The sequence below is a fragment of the Jaculus jaculus genome, chromosome 1, assembly GCF_020740685.1.
Source record: "Jaculus jaculus isolate mJacJac1 chromosome 1, mJacJac1.mat.Y.cur, whole genome shotgun sequence".
Taxonomy (NCBI): domain Eukaryota; kingdom Metazoa; phylum Chordata; class Mammalia; order Rodentia; family Dipodidae; genus Jaculus; species Jaculus jaculus.
Window position 1 is genome coordinate 287,376,103 of NC_059102.1, and position 23,306 is coordinate 287,399,408.

Here is a 23,306-nt window from a genome sequence, read left to right on the forward strand (position 1 = left end):
TTCCAGCCACTGTAAACGAGCTCCAGATGTGTGTGCCCCCTTGTGCATCTGGCTAATGTGGGTCCTGGGGAATTGAACCTGGGTCCTTTGGCTTTGCAGGCAAACGCCTTAACAACTAAGCCATCCCTCCTGTCCGACCTTATCTTCTTTTTTAAAAAATTTTATTTTTATTAACAACTTCCATGATTGTACACAATATCCCATGGTAACACACTCCCTCCTCCCACTTTCCCCTTTGAAACTCCGTTCTCCATCATATCCCCTCCCCATCTCAGTCTTGTTTATATTCATGTCATGATCTTTTTTTTAAAATTTTTTATTTATTTATTGAGAGCGACAGACACCAAGAGAAAGACAGATAGAGGGAGAGAGAGAGAATGGGCGCACCAGGGCTTCCAGCCTCTGCAAACGAACTCCAGACGCCTGCGCCCCCTTGTGCATCTGGCTAACGTGGGACCTGGGGAACCGAGCCTAGAACCGGGGTCCTCAGGCTTCACAGGCAAACGCTTAACTGCTAAGCCATCTCTCCAGCCCATATGTCATGATCTTTTACTACTATTATGATGGTCTTGTGTAGATAGTGTCAGGCACTGTGAGGCCATGGATATCCAGGCCATTTTGTGTCTGGGGGGAGCATGTTGTAAGGAGTCCTACCCTTCCTTTGGCTCTTACATTCTTTCTGCCACCTCTTCCACAATAGACCCTGAGCCTTGAAAGATGTGGTAGAGATATTGCAGTGCTGAGCACTCCTGTCACTTCTTTCCAGCACAAGGATGCCATCCCAAGGTCACTTCCATCTGAAAAGAGAAGATTCTCTACCAGAAGTGAGAGTAGCATTAATATATGGGTATGAACATTAAAACAAGTGCTTACTGGGAAGTTTGATAAGCCTAGTATATACATTTAGCCAGAGTAGCAATCGTTACACCCCTAGGGCTCATGACTACCCCTATTTTAAGTTTTCAATATCAGGGATGTATTCCCTCCCATGAGAGGGCAGTTGGTTTCCACCATGAGAGACCTGCCACTATCACATCTTTGGCTTATTAGGCTTGGCTGGAAAAATATAGAGCTTGCAGTGTCCACTGTTGAATATCTTCACTGGTGATTTCTCTCTCTCCCAATTGAACTGCATGCTGAATGGCTTCTTCCAGGTTTCTATCAGCTGGTCTACATGGAGGAGGTTATCAGCTCAGTTCCAACAGGATTTCTCAGTGGCCTTGCAGCCCAAGTATGTGGTTTTCAGCAATAGGGTCTTATCATCTATTCCTGGTGGGAAACCAAGGGCCTTGGCAATGGCCAATAACGTTTTGGGGGCATCAGAGACCTCCGTGGCCAACAACTCACTGAAGGGTCAAAGGCCAATAAGCTAGAAAAGAGATATAAAGTGGAAAAAAAGGAAGGGAGGGGCTTACTTAATAGGATTGTATTGTATATATGTAAGTAGAAGAACAGATTAATGGGGGTGAAAAGGCCCAAGTGAGGTCAGGGTAAGAGATTGAGTAAAGGAAAGTAGGAGGGAGGGCTAATCAAAATCTAAGAGGATATAAATAAATCATATGGAAACCTAATATTTTGGGCAATGGAACACTCAGGAGCCATAGATTATTGTAAGATTTTTTTTTTTAAAGTTAAATTTAAGACACCAGTGAAATATTGAACACATTCACATAAAGATTTGTTTTTTTTAAATGCAGTTTTAGGCCATCTCAAACAGCAATTTGTCATCATGGACACAATATTGTTTTTCAGTAAATGCTTAAAACATCAACATTCTACATTTTTCTTAATTGTAGACAGTGAGATTCTATCTATCACTGATTTATGTATCTGTCTATGTATCTATCTGTGTATTTATGTATCTATTTATGCAAATACATACCTGACATTTTATTTATTTTATTTTATTTTATTTTATTTTATTTTATTTTATTTTATTTTATTTTATTTTATTTTATTTGAGAGCGACAGACACAGAGAGAATGACAGATAGAGGGAGAGACAGAATGGGCACGCCAGGGCTTCCAGCCTCTGCAAACGAACTCCAGACGCGTGCGCCCCCTTGTGCATCTGGCTAACGTGGGACCTGGGGAACTGAGCCTCAAACCGGGGTCCTTAGGCTTCACAGGCAAGTGCTTAACCTCTAGGCCATCTCTCCAGCCCACCTGAGATTTTAAAACAAAGCATTTTGTATGATTGTTTTAATTTAATATTTCTTCCAATATTTAAAAAATACATAAGATTTGTTAGTGTGATGGTTGATACATATCAAAAACTTTATGTTCTAGCTGGGCATGGTGGTGCATGCCTTTAATCCCAGCACTTGGGAGGCAGAGGTAAGAGGATTGCCATGAGTTTGAGGCCAACCTGAGACTACATGGTGAATTCCAGGTCAGCCTGGACTACAGTAAGACACTACCTAGAAAGAAAAAATAAGATGTTTATGTTCTATTTTATTATTTTGCTTATATTTTCATTTGTTATATTTAGCTGTGACAATTATTTGTTAAATGAATAACTCAAGGCACAAGGTCCTGATAGAGTTAAAATAGAATATATGATTATGTTTAAACATTTCACATCTCAAACTCCAATTAAATATATCACTATACCTTTAGAATTATTTAAATAATTTTTTCATAAGCAGTTAAGGATACATTATATGAGAAAAACATAGATTTTGCATGATAAACTTGTAGTTTAATCTGTGTTTATTAATTTGGTGTTATTGGATGAGTCAACAATATGGAAATATTAGATAAGTCATATTTTGTCACTGTTTATCTACAAAATTAAAATAAACTAAATAACAACCTTAATTTATCTTATAAAAAACAATTACTATAGATAATAGTTTAGGTCTTATGTAATTGAAATAAAATAATATGCACAAGAACAACAAGGAAATAAGGATGGATTGTTTGGTAGAATCAAAATGACTCATGGTAATTAAGCATTATAGCTCAGAAGAAGATGCTTGCAGCACTGTTCCCTGGGCATGCCAGCAGGCTAAGGTTGGGACTGTCACAGCATTAAAGTGCACACTACACTGGTGGAATTATTTCAATTTTTTTTTCAATATTTCGTTGTGCTGGTTTAGAGCTTCAAAAATTTTTCACGATTTTAGTGGTTTGATTTAGGTATCCCCCATAAACTTATGTGATCTGAATGTTAGTTTCCCAGCTGATACAGATTTGGGAATTAATGCTTCTTAGAGGTGGTGTATTGTTGGGGGAAGGCTTATGGGCATTATAGCCAGTTTCCCCTTGCCAGTGTTTGGCACACTCTCCTGTTTCTATCCAATCATTGAGAATTAACCCAAAGATATTCACTGGGGCAACAGAAACAATGCCTACTCTTGAAGGGGGCTGAATGCTGAAGGAGTGTCCTGCTCTTCAAAGTTGACTTTATTACTCCCTGGATAAAAGTCTGTAGCACACCTGGTACTATGAAATACAACAAATGCAGGAAAGAGAGTATCATTGAATTTTCAACATTTTTCGGTTTTGATTTTTCAAGGTATGGTCTAGCCTAGGGTGATCTGGAATAAACCATGTAATCTCACTATGGCCTGTGATCCGCCTACCTTCACCTCTGAAATGCTGGAATTAAAGGCATATAACACCAACATGTTTTTGTTAGTTTTTTTTTTTTTGAAATGGCTATGGGCAATGTGAGAAGGCTTGTTAGACTACCTACATGGAGGCCCAATGGAGCCGTGAGGATGAACCGAGGGTTGCAGTGGAAACCCAGTGGCAGTGGAGATGCCAGGACTATAGAATGCTTGCCAAGGATAGCTGCCATCATGGAGCTTCCCACTGAGTTTATAAGTCAAAATCAACCCCTCTTCCATAAGCTGCTCTTGGTAGGGTGTTTTCTGCCAGCAATGTGAAGCTGACTACAACAGACTTATTCCTGGCATTTTGAATTTTATGAGAAACATTTGATGTTGAGAGTTCAAGGAATTTCTTCCTACAAAAAGCATTATATTAGAAGAGCTGAGAAAAGTTTGAAAAGGGGAATTAAATTATGTTCCTCCAAACTGATAATTTGTTTTTAAGACTGAAACAAGAAGATGCCAAGCCATGTGTGCTAATGCACAGCTTTAATTTCTGCACTCATGAGGCTGATGCAGAAGGATTGAGAGTTTGAGGACAGTCTGTCTCTAAAACCAAACACCAAACAGCAAAAACAATGCTAACAAAATACTGAGTGGATTATCTGAACATTTGAGTTTTTAAACTATAATTACCTTTCATGATGTCAGAGTAGTCCAAAAAGCTTTTATGAAGCATATCTTTGATATTGTCTATAGATTTGTATTTCTTTGCTCTAAATAGCTATCACATAAATTACTCCATTTTGTAGAAACGTTCGATTATGCCATCCAGCATTCTAACCATTGACTATTTTTGAAATAAGTTTCCTTTAATATTTTCCATGATGTGGAATGAATTGTGGACATTTAACTTGGATCTGAAGTTTCAGGAAGAAACATACTGTATTGTCCACCAAGGATGGTCAACAGTCATGTCAATCTGGACTGTCATCCACACTTGATAGAATACCCATGAAGCAGACAGCTTTGGGTTCACTGAGATGAACTTTCAGACCAGGCACAGTTATGGAGGAAGGGATTTATTGAAGCTTACAGATCCAGGGGAAGTTCCATAATGGAAGAAGAAGCTGGTCTGCCTTCACAGGCCCAAGCAGAGAGAGGGAAGTACAAGCCTATAGGTCAAAAGCCTCAGCACACTTCAGGAACTCCAGCTAGGCACACTTTGCATATCTTTAGATTGAAGTAGGAAACCCACCACCACACCTTAAGATCACCCAGTGACATTGCCTTCAGCCAGGTAGACAGCACATGCAAACTACAAACAATAAAGAACTGAATATATTGTGGGCCATTTATTCTATTCAAACCACCACATTCCACCCCTGGCCCCCAATAGATTTATAATTATCATACATTGTAAATTGCGCACAGTTCAATTTTAAAGGTCCCCACAGTCTTGACCAATTTAAGATATTAAGACCTGTAAAATCAAGCAAGTTAAACATTTATAAATTATAAAGGCACAAAGGAAACATTTTTAACTGGTATAAGGCACAGCAAAGAGAGACTAAAACAATGCAAATTCAACCACCGTCAAACAAATATCAAACTTCTGCAGTTCAAGTTCAACATAACCAGACACTGACAGTCTCCAGATTTTCTAATTCCACCCGTCCAGCTGGGCAGAGTAGCAGGGAAACACTTCCATCCCAGGCCAGTAGTGCGCTCTATAGTAGCCCTTGCATAGTCCTGGTATATTCAAAAATTCTTGAGGTCTTCATGTAAACCACGGTCCATCTTCCAAAGGCTCTTTCAGCCTATCAGGACATCAGGCCCTACCTCATGCCGCATCTCAGCGGCAGCTCCTGGAAGCATGTGCAATTCACAACCACTTCTCACATTTTTCATGCTTCTGAAACCAATACCAGGTGTGTAGGACACAGCCATATTCTTAATTCGGGGACGAAACAAATCATAGCCTTGAAAAGCAGGTTCCTTCTCTAATCAACTCTTTCCAAAAGTGTTTGCATTTCTATGGTAGTCTTTCCTCAGGCATCCTTTCCATGGTCCTTTAAGATTGCTAATGTGTTTGTCAATGGTAGCTTTAGTAATCTAAAGCTAGTCTCTGTGCCAGTAAATTTAACTTGCTTAAAGTTTTCCCGCTTAAAATCTTAAGTCTCTCAGTCCAATATCTCTAGCCAAGCACATCAGTCCATTACAAATTTAACCTTGATCAAACTCTCTGGGCCTGGGCAGCAGGACACAGCCAGCCCTTATGCCAGTAGCCCAGTTCCAACAAAGTCCTCTGCAGTCTTTCCTTCCCTTTAGAAAGCTCATAAGCCAAGCCTCAAAGTTCAATGCTGTCTGCACTTAGCATTCTCCAGACTCTCATCAGAATAGTCCATAAAACTTGGCTTACCACTCCAGAAGACATCTTCAGCTGCAAGCACCAAGTCCATGCCTATCCCTCCAGAACAAAGGTTCCAAAAGATCAACATCCACATGGCCAGGAACATCTCATCCCACTCCTCGGTACCAACTTCTGTAGCAGACAGCTTCAGGTTCACTGAGATGAACTTTCAGACCAGGCACAGTTATGGAGGAAGGAATTTATTGAAGCTTACAGATCCAGGGGAAGTTCCATAATGGAAGAAGAAGCTGGCCTGCCTTCACAGGCCCAAGCAGAGAGAGGGAAGTACAAGCCTATAGGTCAAAAGCCTCAGCACACTTTAGGAACTCCAGCTAGGCACACTTTGCATATCTTTAGATTGAAATAGGAAACCCACCACCACACCTTAAGATCACCCAGTGACATTGCCTCCAGCCAGGTAGCCAGCACATGCAAACTACAAACAATAAAGAACTGAATATATTGTGGGCCATTTATTCTATTCAAACCACAGCCCATTTCACTCAAACTAGAGCTACTTTCCTTTCCTTCTGCAACACACTGCCTGGCTCACTGGATTTTGTTGCTCTGGCTGCAGCTAGCAAATAAAACAAATGTATCACTTGGTAAGAGGTGACTTTCTGCCTGGGCATCTAGATGGTAATGATACCAGAGAGTCCAAGTGCATTCAAGCAAACAACCTTTCTGTGAATTTCATGTCCTCATGTCTCCACTAAGAATTTCTTTTTTTAAAAGGGGCATTTGATTCTTACCATAGATATTCAGGGACCTCCTTACCATTTTTTTTTTTTTTTGTTGTTGTTGTTATTGTTAATTCCCTTCTCTCTTTAAGTGATTCAGACAGTGAGGTACAATTGATGTGGCTTTATTTATTTTTATTTCTACTTTATTTTATTTTTTGTTTTTTTTTTAATTTTTTTTTTTTAATTTATTTATTTGAGAGCGACAGACACAGAGAGAAAGACAGATAGAGGGAGAGAGAGAGAATGGGCGCGCCAGGGCTTCCAGCCTCTGCAAACGAACTCCAGACGCGTGCGCCCCCTTGTGCATCTGGCTAACGTGGGACCTGGGGAACCAAGCCTCGAACCGGGGTCCTTAGGCTTCACAGGCAAGTGCTTAACCGCTAAGCCATCTCTCCAGCCCTACTTTATTTTATTTTTTGGTTTTTCAGTGTAGGGGTTGACTCTAGCCAAGGCTGACCTGACATGGTATTCACTAACTCACTATGTAGTCTCAGGGTGACCTCAAACTCAGGTTCATCCACTTACCTCTGCCTCCGAGTGCTGGGATTAAAGATGTGTGCCATAAAACCTTGCTTTAATTTCCTTTTAAAAATGTTAAAGTAAAGAATTAATAGAACTACTTAATATATACATCTCATGCGACCAGTGCAAGTTTAATGCATCAAACTTACTTTTATTTGTTTTAATTTTAAAAGGCAAAATTTTGTTTCTATCAGGTATCTTACAGTTAATTAGTTTAATCATTAATTAAAATTGTGTTTCCTTCATTACTCACTTTAATCCAAAAGTTAAGATTCTACCTGTAGCTTTTACGAGAAAAGAATTTTTACAGAAACAGACAGCATCATTAAATATTACCCTAAGCCAACTTAAAAGTGTACATAATTTAGGGAGCTTTCACTCAGACAGTTGAATTTTTTTCCCACTAAAAAAAATAATCAGTTAATTACCCTAATGAGGTGAGTTATATACCATTTTAAAATTTGCTGAGGGTCTGAGGAGATGGCACAGTGATTAAAAAGTTTTCTGCAAAAGCCTGAGAAAGGAGTTGAGATCCCCAGAAGTCGCCTAAAACGAACAGAAGTAGCATACACCTCTCGAAATCTGATTCTTAGGGAAGTGGAAGCCAGAGCCAAGAGAATCCAGAAGCCTATGGGCCAGGAAGCTTGGCTTTCACAGCAACAAATAATGAGAGACCCTGTCTAGAACAAGGTAGCAACTGGTAGTGATTGTCTTCTGATACACCCCCCACAGCACCCCCCCCACACACACACACTCACAAGTCAATGAGAATTGATAGGTAACAATCAGTTTTCTCCCTATAATTGTCTGTAAAAATTTTAACCTCATTTAAAGTTAAGTGTTGTAAACTTGTGCAGGTTCTTCTACTATAGTATGGATATCATGGTGCAGCATTATCTCCAGATCTATAAGTTATTTCTATATTATAATGTTATCTACAAATAGTGTCCTTGCATTCATTTTCTAAGACTCATTTATTAACTTTGCTTTGTAGAGATGTTCTTGTATTTCTCTTTCATAGGAAATGGTTCCTCGTTGATCCTTGAGTACTTGTAATAATGACACTTTAAAATCTCCTTGGAAAGTTGGCTTCCAGCAACACACATGCATGCGCAAGTGCACACACATGCACACACACACACACACACACACACTTAAATGACTGAAGACCCCAAGAGCATGCTGTTCAGACTCTAGCAATACATTTTAGCTGGGCGTGGTGGCGCACGCCTTTAATCCCAGCACTTGGGAGGCAGAGGTAGGAGGATCACCATGAGTTCAAGGCCACCCTGAGACTCCATAGTGAATTCCAGGTCAGCCTGGGCTAGAATGAGACCTTACCTTGAGGGGGGAAAAAAATCTCCTTGAAATAGACTTACTAGGTTAAAGTTGTTCAATTTACATCTTATTAATAGTGTTTAGAATTTAAATTAAATCTAATTACTTCATACTTTCAGCAATAAAAATAGGCATTAACAAATGAAGAATGAAAATGTTACTAATTCAAATGACTATGAGCTGGAAAAATATAATATTGCAGCTGTATGAGACTCAGCACTGTGTATAGTTCTTTCATCCTAATAGGAACTAAAGGGTTTCTTTAACCACTCTTACTGAAGTAATGGGGCAATTTTCTAGTCAATTTTACTGATGCTTTAAAAACATTGTATGCACAATTAACATACTTTATAATTATTTTAGTGACAATTATGCAAATGTGTCAGGAAAAAGAAAAAATAAGAAATACAGATTCAGGGCTGGAGAAATGGCTTAGCGGTTAAGCGCTTGCCTGTGAAGCCTAAGGACCCTGGTTCGAGGCTCAACTCCCCAGGACCCATGTTAGCTAGATGCACAAGGGGGTGCATGCGTCTGGAGTTCGTTTGCAGTGGCTGGAGGCCCTGGTGCACCCATTCTCTCTCTCTCTATGTCTATTTGCCTCTTTCTCTCTCTGTCTGTTGCTCTCAAATAATTAAATAAACAACAAAAATATTTTTAAAAAGATATATAGATTCAGCATTCACTATACAACTATTTACTTCCCTAATGTAGCCTAATGTGATGAGAATATGTCATTGTTTGTTCACATACAAATAAATAAGCAATGAAAACATACCATCTACATTTATTTGTTTATATTATATTATATTATATATTAATTTACCAACAAGAGAAGAAATGTCCATTTATTCATGTGTTTATTTGTTTGCAGTTTATTTGTATAATCTACATTGCTTGGAATTAACAATACCAGATTTATAGTGGGTGTTCAATAGAACTATACAACTATATTTACACTATATATTAAATTTATGTTTATCACTCATATACCTTGGATATATTGAAATGAATATTATTGTTTACGAGAGTATATAATACAATATGTTATAGTATAATATAATATAATGCTATATAATAAAGTATATAGGCATGGTGGTGCATACCAGTAATCCAGCCACATTAGGAGACTAGAGGATCAGGAGTTCAAGGTCTCCTTTAGCTGCATAGAGAGTTTAAAGCAAGATTGGGTTTCACAAGACCTTGTCTCAAAAAAGGAAGAGTAAGCCGGGCACGGTGGTGCACGCCTTTAATCTCAGCACTTGGGAGGCAGAGGCAGGATGATTACAGTGAGTTTGAGGCCACCCTGAGACACCATAGTGAATTTCAGGTCAGCCTTGGCTAGAGTGAGACCCTACCTCAAAAAATAAAACAAAAAAAAAAAAAAAGGAAAAGTATACAATATGTATTGTATTGCTTTAAGATTACATGACGATATACCCAATTTATGACATTCAAAAATTATTAAAGATCATACCATGATTCTGACATCTATAGACAGTGACATTGGTATAATTCCAGAAGCATTCTGCTTCATCAGAACACTCACGCTCATATTCTGGTGACTGAAGCCAATGTTAAGCAAATAAATAGGAAAATATATTCAGAGAATATATGTGCTACAAGGTCATGGGGAATAAAACAATTACTTTATCATGGGCTATAGAAAAAGCCTCAGCCAGGAGGTGATGTTTTTATTTAAACATGTGAAATGAGAGTAGACTATAAAGTAAAGAGTTGAGGAAAAAAGGAAAAATTCACAAAATGCAGAAGGAATTTGGGAATTACTTTTCCTAGAACTAGAAGAAGTTGTTGGAGCAACAAAAGAAATGAGAAGGTACTGGGAATTATATGTGAGTCCATACTGGCAGAAATTTGAACAATGTTATACTACTGATTTTATAAAATTCAGTGGAAAACTCAAAATCATTGCCTTTCAATTTTTCTGATATAATCATGTGTATATGTATAGGTATGTGTGCATATTCTTATATAATTTTGAATCACTCAGTTCCTACTTATAGTACTAATTGTAAGAAGACAAAAATGATGAGGATACTTGTGATATACTGCTCATTTAGAAAGGTTTGATATTTTTAAAATGTTTTAAATGGTGATATACTGGACACACGCATGCACATACACATATTTAAGATTAAATGGTTATATTTCCCAATTTATGACATTCAAAAATTATTAAATATTCATATCATGATCTTTAATATGTGTGTATGTTGGGGGGGAGAAATTAATGCGATAGCTTTTCAAGATAGACTCATGGAAGTAAGTTTCAATCCAAATTCTTTTGAAATTAAAATATTTTCCATATCTCCTTTACTTGTGATGGTCATGTAAAAACACAATTTGTTTTGATCCTATTTTTGCATATTTAGTGGAATATTTCACTTGTCAAAGTGCTTACATATAAAATAAAATTTAAAAAATGTGATAAGCTATAAGCAAAATTCTTTGAGAAAATAAAATTTAAAACATATATCTTTATTTGTTCTATCACTTTAAAAACAATATCTGATAAATTTGCCATTAAGAAAATAAAACTAACTATTTGATAATTATGGCATAACTATATAAGCAAGATATGAAGCAAGAAATCGGATGATACTCCTAATATATATATCAAGTGCAATCAAAACAACAAAGCTTGCCTTTAATCTCCACTTCTGTATAAATAGCACTCTGAAATTAGCACACTGGGAACTCAGACATCACTAGCATGACCCTCAAATGACTATAAACACTTCACAGAGAGTTTGTTTTATGCTAATTACTTTTTCAATGAGCAACATTATCCGAAAAGCATTTCCATTAATATTTCACCTTGAAGATCAGCACAAAAATTGTATTCACAGAACACGTTCCCATAAGTGTTTGTATATTTACATGACATCCGTTATTTTCTTTCTGAATAAGCAGATTTACTGCTATTACTTTGTTATGGCTATGACTATATTTCAACACAGTGTAGAGGAACAGGAAATAAGGTTGGTGGAGCCTGGCCAAAGTCTTTGGGTAGAAGTGCAACTCATTGGAAAGAATAGATTGATTGCTGATTTGGGGCCAGTATTGTATAGAGAACCATATTTAGGTAGCAATAATGCATTGACCTTCACTGATAGTATTCACTGAAAACTGAACTGTGTAAACATATGTGCAAAATTTATTGTTTAATTTTAGTAATTCTACTTAATTCCACTACTATCTTCACATTATGTAGAACAAATTACACATGTCAAAAAAAGGAAACATTCCATTATTATACTAATATTTCACTTATATACTTATATGTATACCATGTATATTATATTTAACATAATATGTTATGTTGCACTTAACACATTACATTCTATGAATACCCAAAAATATTCTTGGGACATTATTTGAAATCTTAAGTGGTTTTATAAAAAAATATTCTAAATTCTATGTCTTAATTAAATATTTGAAATATAATTTAATTTTAATTTAACTATATCCTATTTCCTGTAAAAATTCTATTAAATAATATTCAAACTATGATTTTGATTAATGCACATAATTTCATGCGAAAACATTTCCTTCCAAATGTGGGTAGACATGATCACTGTAAGTTTTGGATTACAATAGATGGCAAAGTGAGTTAAGATTGCAAATGGCATGATATTGCTAATCAATTTACTTTAAACAAGGAGATTACTTGTAGTGGGTCCAAGCTTATCAAAGGGATGATCACAGGTGAGAAAGATTCTCTCCCCAGACTTTGAAATGCTCACCATCACTGCTGGCTATGAAGATGGACAAGGGCACAGAGCTAATAAATGTCAGCAAACAGAAAGAGACAAGAAAATAAACTGTAGAAAGGGGCACGTAACTTTACCCTACCTCCCGAATTCCAAATATGTAAGATTAATCTTTAAATTATGTTAGCTCTCTAAGTTGTGGTGAACAATAAAAACAGTGACACCCAACAAATATAGACACAGAACTATTTAAATCATATTTGAAAGACATGAATTTAATATTTTCCATACTGTCAAATGTTTAAGGAAAATCAATATAGCATCATGTCAGAACATTTAGAAAAAGTACAAATCTCCAAGGACAAATACAAGTTATGCTCAAGACTCATTAAGTTAATGCTAATTGGCACTAATTTTATTGAAACCATATTACTAAAAATAATAAAATACTTAATACCTTATGTGTAAATGCATCTTATAATTTATAGATCAAAATTCTTCTGTATTTATATAACATGCATTAAGTAAAAAAAAAATAAGATCTACAAATTCTATTTTTGTAGGAAAAATAATCTAGTCAAGTTTAGCATGTTTGAAGGATACTGTTTCCCACAAATAGACCAAATAAACATTACTTTTGTGTGGGGGGAGGGGTCTTTTCCTTATGTTTCAAATTTAATTCTGATTTTTTTGGGGGGAGTTCGAGGCAGGGTCTCACTTTAGCTCATGCTGCCCTGGAATTCACTAGCTAGTTTCAGGGTGGCCTCAAAGTCATGGTGATCCTCCTACCTCTGCCTCCTGAGTACTGGGATTTAAGGCCTACACCACCATGCCCGACTATTCTGAATTTTGAGTTGCATATCTGACCCATTGCACTGAACATAAAAAGCAATATTAAATATAGTTAATTATGTTCATATAAGAATTAAATAAGTTGAGTGAAAAATGTGAATTTTATTGGAAAATTTTTTTTTTTTAGAAAATATTTGGTTTTGGAACACTTTTTGTTCTCAGAGGTTGTATATAATACTCATTCAGCTTTTTCCCCAAATCAAATGTTGCACTCTAGAATCTGACATTTTCAAACATAAACAAGGACTATAAGAGGAATGGACAAATGGTCTACAAATTTGTATGACTGGTTCAAATACAGACTAGCAGTAAAGAGGTCTGTGTTTAATAGCTATGTTTTTATACAGAAATTCTTCCACAAAAGCCTTTATGTGCCAAGCCAGGCAATGAGTGACAAGTCTCCATTTTCCACAGGGTCACACAGTGATCACCCCAAAAACAGAGTGTATTTCTGAATAAAGTAAAATCTGCTTTGGAAGATACTTCATCTGGTGTCGAGAATGACATAAAAAGCTGGGCGTGGTGGCACACACCTTTAATCCCAGCACTCGGGAGGCAGAGGTAGGAGGACTGCTGTGAGTTCGAGCCACCCTTAGAATGCAGAGTGAATTCCAGGACAGCCTGCGCTAGAGTGAGACCCTACCTCAAAACAACAACAAAATAAAACAACCAAACAAGAATGACATAAAAAATAAACAAATTTTACATTGAGGCTAAAAAATTAAAACTCTTTAAAATTATGGAAAACTAGATGGCAGTAGATATGACTGCAATGGTTTCTATGAATATAATGTATAAATATATGAAAATGAAAATAAAAATATAAAATTATGTAAATAAAGATATAAAATGTGACATGCTATTAGTAGCCTGGAGTCAGCCAGTACTAATATTACTGAATTCATTCAAACATTTCTCATACAAAAAAGGATATAGTCAATGAATTTCATTTTACTTAGGTATGGAATTACTTTCCACCACCCTTGACATTTTATTTAATAATATATAATAGGAAAGTAAAAATATTATGGGAGAAAATTAAAAATTCATGCTTAACATTTATTTTAGCAAACTTTATCTTTCACAATTATACTATGATTATTCTGGGCAAAGCAGAACAATTATGAACTAGAAAATAATAGGCACTTCTTATTGATGGACAGGGGAGATTGACAAGCCTTTAAAATCAGATTATGTTTGCTGGGACAAGGCTCAATTGATAACGTGCTTACTGTGCAAAATATTAGTACATGAGGTTGTATCCCAGAATTATAAGTACATGAGGTTGTATCCCCAGAATTATTAGTACATGAGGTTGTTTCCCCAGAATTCACATAAAGCTAGACATAGCAGCATGCTCATCTGCATTCCCCATGTCTGCCTACTGCAAAATGGGAGGAAGACACAGAAACTTCTGGAGAGCTTGGAGGACAGCCAGATTAGTGAATGTGGGGTTGAATGGGAAAGCCTGCCTCAACCAAGGGGGAAAGTGGAGACTGACACTAAAATTGTCCCTCTACTTTCACATGCATGCCATGGCACACCCACACTCACACACAAACACACACCAACACGTACAAGTACACTGCACACAAAAAAAAAAGCAAAGAAAAAATGATGCTTCAGAAACATGCACAGAAAAGTTGATAACATTCAGATAAATAATGAAACATGAGTTCTCCCTCCCTCCATGTGGAAGGAAATGTAATATAGCACATTAGGCTGTTGGAGAATGTTCACATCCCCAGTAAATCAACCTTGTCCTGAATGGAAATGGAAAAATTGCCACCAGTCCACTTTCTCTGCCTTAATCAAACTGCACATGTGCACACACTCCCCTACATGTGTGTGTACATGCTTTTGATTACAAACTGTCCCAAGAAGTCATGCTACTTTAGTTGTCGGCGGCACAGCACAAGCACTACCCACAAGGTTTTGAGAGGAGAAAGGCAGGTTGATTTCAGTATCTGTTAATTCCATGGGAGACTTAGGAATTTCTTTTGTTTTAGTTCTAATGGAAAGAAGTTTAGCCTGTCAAGAACTTCCCTAAAGTATCTTTCTGTAAAAGTGGAGATGAACTAAAACTAAAATATGAACACATGACTAGTTGTGCATGGGTTAATAGAATCCTTTAAAGATTGTTACACCCATGAATTTGTGAATGTGTCTGTCTATCATATTTTATTCTGTGTAGTCATTATTATTCATTTACTCTATTACAATTATTTTCTCCCTTCCTTCCTCTTTTGTCCCTTTCTCAGCATATTCAGATATTCACTCGAGAAAGTTGTATTCAGTGTCTAATGGATGTCAGACACACTTATCCATGCCAGACAATAACAAATAGACTGGCCAAAAACAATGTCCTATGTCAAAAAGAACATTATGTGTTACTTGAGATAAATGGGAGCATATATGGCAAGTTAAATTTTGTTGTAAATATGAGCAAGGAAGTGATATAGGGTGTTAGGGGTTTAGCAATAGAGTCCTTGAAACCCAAATCCTTAGTTTGTGTCTACTTTTAACCAAAGAATTGGCTAAAATAAGACTCAAAAGGACAATTATTAAATTATATTTATTTAGGGAAATACAAAACCAAGGGAAGGAAAATAGATACACCCACATTGTCTGAGAGCCCAAGTGGTAAGCCTGGAAGAAACATAAAAGAGAGTTAGAGAGGAAAGAAAATAAAATGCAGAGAGCTCTTGCCATGTGGAGGGTAGGGGTGGGTTAAAACCCATGTGGGGGGCTGGAGAGATGGCGTAGCGGTTAAGCGCTTGCCTGTGAAGCCTAAGGACCCCGGTTTGAGGCTCGGTTCCCCAGGTCCCACGTTAGCCAGATGCACAAGGGGGCGAACGCGTCTGGAGTTCGTTTGCAGAGGCTGGAAGCCCTGGCGCGCCCATTCTCTCTCTCTCTCCCTCTATCTGTCTTTCTCTCTGTGTCTGTCGCTCTCAAATAAAAATTAAAATAAAATAAAAATAAAAAAAAAAAAACAAAAAAAAAAACCCATGTGGGAATAGGGGTCAGACCCCTTGTCTGATCCAAGCTGGGCTAAGACAAAGGAGAGACTCACTAAAACCTGGAGGTTCACTAGTGATGAATGGGTTATCAAGAGAGCCTCCCCTCGACTTTGTATTTATAACCTTACTGTAGTGGGCTTTACCTTCTGGCTCAGATAAGCCAGAGACAGCTGGTTGTTATGCACTTGAGCTGTCTCAGGAAAAAAAATAACCATGAAGTCAAGTTCTGGGGACTGAACTTGACCAATCACAATGTCAGGATTAGATTTGAATTTTAGAATAGGGAACTTTCCTTTCAGGAGAGGCTCAGGTTGTTTGTGGAAAAACAAATCTAGGGAACTCCTTTAGGCTAGAGATAAGAAGTTTCCACTCTGATCTCTAGCAAAGCCCAAAGACATTCTTGCTTTTTACTTTCAGGGTACCAGTCATCATAATTGCCTAGCAAAGCTACCTCATTCCCTCTCTGGAGGAAAGAGTCTGAATTGGGTTTGAATGGGCAAACAAAATTTAAATTTTACCCAACATAATCAGTAGTAAAGTGTTCACTTGGAAGATGTGATTTATCATCTCAAAAGCTATTGGTTTAATATGATTTTTTAAATTTTTAATAGTGTAGTTTCTGTAAGAGAATAAATAAATAAGAATTCTGATGAGCATCAATGACTTGAAATCTCTATGCAGGGGCTGGAGGGATGGCTTAGCAGTTAAGGCATTTACTTGCAAAGTCAAGTGACCCAGGTTCAATTTCCCAGGACCCATGTTAGCCAGATGCACAAGGGGGTGTACATGTCTGGAGTTCATTTGCAGTGGCTGGAGGCTCTGGTGTACCCATTCTCTCTCTCTCTCTCTCAAATAAATAAATAAAAATAAAATATTTTTAAAAGAAATCTCTATGTACTCTAAAGGAGGCTGGAAGAGGCATGAACTGTCTCACTTCATTTATCTTTTATAACCTATATGCATCTGCTAGCAGAAAATTTTATAGCCATGGTGGTCTGGGGAGGTTTTTAATGGAAGGCCAAGTCTAAAGTATATGCTTTCTTTGAAAGAGATAGATGGTCTTTTATGACCTTACTTGGGATGTTTTCTAAAGCTGCTTCAATAGTCAAAACACATCCAGCCTTAAGAAGTCTGATGAAAGACCCTGCTTCTTAATGTGAAAGCTTTGAATATTACAATATATGACAAACTGTGTGATTTAAATAGTTTCTGTGATTTTTGTCTAATTTCAAGGGATGAAGGGCTGAGAGGAATCCCTAGAAAAACTCATGCCTCAACCATAAAGAGTGAGCATTACAGAGTTTCTTAAGTTTTCTGTCCTTCTTCTCTGGAATATAATTGGAGTGCTCTCTCTTTCTCTCTCTCTCTCTCTCTCTCTCTCTCTCTCTCTCTCTTTCTCTCTCTCTTTATTTTTTGTTTGTTTCATAGAGTTTACATGTACTATATTTGCATTACTTTTAAAAGGCAGGTTTTCCTGTGGGTTTTGAGTTCTAAGTCTGCATGACATGGCTGGTAGATGCAGGAGACTGCTGAGAAGAAGGATTGTAGGTCTAGCGCCAAATATACACTGAAGGCCAGATTATCAGCAGAGATCTAGGCTTTACCCAGACACGGTACTTGTCTTCCACTGCCACACAGAGGACAGAGAGCACATCATCCAATGATTATTTATTGCAGTCAGTTTCACATTGCTGGCAAAAATCACCTGACCAAGAGCAGCTTGTATGTGTGTGTGTGGGGGGGGGGGTGGAATGGTTTATTTTGGCTAACAGACTCAAGGGGAAGCTCCATGATGGCAGGGGAAAATGATGGCATGAGCAGAGGGTGGACATCATATTCCTGCCAACATAAGGTGTACAATAGCAACAGGAGAGTGTGCCAAACACTAGCAGGGTGTAACTGCCTATAATACCCATAAGCCCATCCCCAACAATACACTGAATCTGGGAGGTATTAATTCCCAAATCTCCATCATTTGGGAACCTAGCATTCAGATCTCTTAAGTGTATGGAGGACACCTGAATCAAACCACCACATTACCCAAAGAGAAAAGAGACAAAGTAAAGTTCTCCATTACCGTACTAAATGAAAATTGGCCAGACTGTCTTTTGCTTATATAGATCCAGGTCAGATATGAGGAACGATAGACATACTTACACCATCCCACCATCCTACCATCCCAATCAGCCACTCTCCTCAGGTGAAAATTTGTGAGGATAAGGAGCCACTGCATATGAATTCAGAGCAACTTCATTCTTCCACTATGAAGGGGGATATATAAATAGGCAAAGATATTCACTCATTATACCAGAAAGGAGAGGTTCCTTTGGTACTGAGGGATATTGAGCAGAAGGAAGGGATATAATGCTATTATATCATGAAACACACAATTCAGGAACCTAGGCATCTAAGTGTGGTTTCTAAGAGATGTCTGAGTAGCAGATAGGGTACTGAAAGTGAAATCAGAGGCACTAAGTTAAATGGCAGTTCAATGAAACTGCAAGTGATGACTGGGCCAACATTTATTTCCTATGGCTCACTATAACCTATTGTACAGGGTATGAGGGACTTCTCCAAGGATATTATACAAAGCCTGCAGTTTCCATGAAGAGCTAGAACTTCATACATGGACATGTAAACTTATGCATAGAGGACCTCAGCCCAGTTATGTTGATTTTAATAAATGAGGTTTAACTATAAAATGCTGCTATGTTTTAAATTTTATTTTTATGTGTGACTGTATCTCAGATATGAGCTCCTTTCATGGTCAGGGCTAACAATTTGTGCTGGGAAGGGTATTATAGTGGGAGAGTGGGTTATAATTGGGAGTATAACAAAATCAGCCAGAGCAACTTGAGACTATAAATGCAATTGAGAGTATGTGGAGTAGAAATTTTTGCTTTATGCCTATTACTGTGCAAGTATATTTTCTTGTGATCCAGGAGAATATTATTCCATTATATCCCACTTTTGACCTCTCTTATTCTTCCACAGCAATTTAAAATTATTTTTACTTATGTATTTGTAAAGAGAGAGAGAGAGGAAAAAGAGAAAATGGGCATGCCAGGGCCTATAGCTGCTCTAAATGAACTCCAGACACATGCATCACTTTGTTCAAATGGCTTTAAGTGGGTACTGGGGACTTGAAGGCAAGCGTCTTGACCTTTAAACCATCTATCCAGCCCACCTACAGGAATTTTTACATGGTGGAAAGCTCAGTGGTATTTAAATGTATTGCCATGCTCATGGACCAGTAATTTTCATTTCAGTCCCAGAAAGATCAAGTGTAGCAAACTTAAAAGTTACCAAGGCATTGTGTAACCCATTAGCTGGCTTCCTACACAATATTGCTGGTGATAAAGGTTTGCACAGGACATAGAAATTAATAATGTGTGATGTTTTTCATACTCTTCCAAGTTATAGACAGTAGCAGACAAATAATTTGTAGAGACACATTTAAGATTAGGAGAGAGGAGAGAATAAAAGGAGAGAGGAAGGGGGAGGGAAAAGATCGTATTATAAAGCAAAACTGAAAGTACACACTTGTGGTGATTAGTATAGACTGTCAGGAAAACTCTAATATCACCTAGGAAACAAATCTCTGTTATATCTGTGAGTTTCTATAATGACTTAATGGAGATGGAGTATCAGTTACTCTTTGTCAAAAAACAACTTCAGAAAGGAAAAGATTTATGATTGCCTAGAGTTTGGAGTGGGGAAATTTCATGATGGTGAAAGCTTGGTGGCAGGAGAGGAGCACTTGTCCATTACACTACAACACAGTCATGAAGCAAGGAGGGGACACGATTTGGGACCAGGCTATGAAAATTCAAGGCCCACCCTCAGTAGCTCATTGCCTCCAATGACTTTCCACATCCTTTCCAAATAGCATCCACCAGTTGGGAACCAAGTGTTGAAACATTCAGCCTGTGAGGTGCAATTACATTCAAATCACATCTGGTGAAAAGATCCACCCTAGTAATAGGTAGCATCATCCCATGTCCCATGGTCTGGGATTTCACAGTGAATAAATGTGTTGAAAAGGTCAGCTGAGCATGAACACTAATTCTTTGCTTTCTGAATGGTAGGTGCAATGCTGCCATGTTGTCCTCTCATGTGACTGGCTACCTCACATGCCTGCAGCCATGTTCTTGTCACAATGGACTGTGTTCTTTATTAAACTGTAACACAGAAAGAAACCCTTCATTTATAAGTTGGTTTAGGGGCTGGAAGGTGACTTAGCAGTTAAGGAGTTCGCCTGTGAAGTATAAGAACCTAGGTTTGATTTCCCAGGGCCCACATAAGCTGGATACACAAGGTGGCACATGCATGTGGAGTTTGTTTGCAGTGGCTAGAAGCCCTTTCTCTCTCTCTCTTCACACACACACACACACACACACACACACAATAATAAATAAATAAGTGAAGTTTATTTGGTCAGATATTTTGTTACAGTAAGAGGAAAGTAACCAATACAACACTTGAGGTTGATTTCAATCTCCTCAGATAAGAATACATCCCCCATGGGATTCTGACAGAAAGCATAGTCACAAGTTCTAATGGAGGAGAGGATTACTCCTGAGTTATAGGACTAGAAAAGTGCATCATTCCTGGAATGGGTCATGAAACCAGGAATATGGTTTTCCATCCTTATTGGTGGTTTGAGGGTCTAATGGAATTGTGTGTATGATAAGAGAAGTTATCTCTTGGTTGAAATTAGCTTCTCATTGCTGGTAGAAATCATCCAACCAAGAGCAGCTTGTGGGAAAAAGAGATTTATTTTAGCTTACAGGCTCAAGGGGAAGCTCCATGATGTCAGGGAAAATGGTGACATGAGCAGAAGGTGGACATCACCTTCTGACCCACATAAGGTGGACCATAGCAAGAGGAGAGTATGCCAAACACTGGCATGGGGAAACTGGCTATAATACCTGCCTTGGCCAGTGGCGGAACAACAGAGACCCAAGGGGAAGTAAACCTGAATGGGAAAGGCAAACAGACACAAGAAGGAGACCAAGCTAGGTGTTTGTCAAGGTCTTGAAATTTTATTTTTACACATAGGTTCATATAGGGTTGTAGAGGGAAGGAGTCATATTCAGGCCAGAGATCACAGGGTTACTGGCTAAATGCAATTTCTTTGTTTCTTCATCAATTACCAGCAGCACCAGGGGAGGCTATCACCCAGTCGTAACGGTTTCTTCATTTCTGGTAGTAGATCATTAGATGAGGAAATAGAAACTTAACTTGCAACATGGCGGTTTCTGTCAACATGGCCGAGGTTAAGCTCATAGCTCCCAACGTCTCCTCCCTTCTTTTATACAAAAAGAGGGGGAGGCCCCGCTAAGCAGTGGTGGGTGTTAACCAGCTGGGGGAGTAGGGACCTGACTCCTCCCGTGGGCTGTCATTTTTTTGTCCCACAATTTTGGCCCTTGGTACCTTTTGGGGAGGAGAGGCAGGGCCTATATAAATAACAGTTGTGGTACCAACTTCCATGCACGTCAGGTTTTTCTCTCAGGGAATTCAGAAGTGGTCAGAAAGGGATCTTCCCTTGCGGTGCCTTGCCTTGTACCCATGTTGGTGCTTATATCATACTCATTTTACTGTGAGCTGATATGCATAGATCTGAATCCTATCTCTTAAAGGAGGGGAAGACTTTTGGCCATAAGACAGATAGACCACAGCTATAGCAGAGGTGTAGAGGACAGTAACACAGTAAATAAGTACAGAATGTATGATCAAGGGAGAGTGGCAGTTGCAGGTGGTAGGTCTTCAGTGGCAATGCCTTAATCCACCAGCTCCAGTCTGTGATAATGGACCTGAAAAGGCTGTATCTTAATGGCATCAATCTGTTGACATATAAAAGACATGATTACCAAATGAGGGAACATGTGTTACATCCATTTGCCAGATTTCATTGGGAATTAAAACTCTAGGATTCTTGCCTAAGTGGGGAATGGGTAGGAGGGTGAGCCAGTTTGTGCATTGTTTGACTATCTGGTGAGCTTGTTCCCTAGTAATTTTAAAAAGAAGACACAAGGTTTGAGTGTGAAGATGATGTACAGAGTGAGCTGCTTTGGCCTGGGCCACAGGATCGAGCTTAACAAGGAAGGCAAACTGGGTGGCTTTGTCAGTTATGGCATTGCCTGTGGTTAGAGGCCCAGGGAGTCCAGAATGAGCACAAATATGGCCTATATAAAAAGGGTGTTGCCTAGAATGTATACATTGCTGAATGGAGAAAAACAGAGGAGTGGCATTTGTAGTGGGTTTTATGTATGGCACAGTTTCTAAAATGGGGATGAATTGAGCAATATAAGCACTATCAGAATACAGATTAAAGGAGGTATTTGGAAGTGGTTGAAAAACCTGTAAAGCAGCAAAAAGCCCTACCAGTTGAGCAGAGTGGAATGGGGATTGTAGGGAAGTGGTTTGATTGTTTACAGTGAAGGCTGCCACTCCATTAAAGGAGCCATCAGTGAAAACTAGGGGGATGTGGGGAAGGGTTGGGGGGAGGTTAATGTAGGAAAAACAAATGGCTGAATTCTCAGAAAATGGAGAAGCTTGTTAGCAGGGTAGTAGTTATCAAGGGATCCCTGAAAAGAGGTGCAAGATATTGCCCATTCGTTATTATTTTGTATTAACCATTGTATTTGGGTAGTGGAGTAGGATAGAATGATTTTATCAGGGTCCTTACCAACTATTTTTTTTTGCTTTGGTCAAGTTTAATTTTTATTAACTCTGCACACACAAGATGTAAGGGGTAAGGACTTTTAGTGGTGAAGTGGGTAAATGAACACACAAGAGGGGCCTCTCCTGCCAGAACACCCCAATGGGTATAAAGTCAGTGGCACAAATAACCAGGAGAAGAGGCTTCTCATAAGAGATAAAAGTGACTCTGGCTCAGAATTGTGGCCTCCACTATCTTCAGAGCCTCTAGGATGGGGGGCATTAATGATTGGCCGGCCGGAGGCAGGATCTGTATCTCCTTTGATAATGTCAAACAAGGGTTTAAGCTCTCCAGTAGTTAGCTTTGGATAAGACCTGAGTCAACTGATATCTCCTATGAGTTTTTCAAAATTCTTTAAAGTTTTTAGATGATTAGTTCTAAGTTGAATTTTTTTGTGAAATAATTTT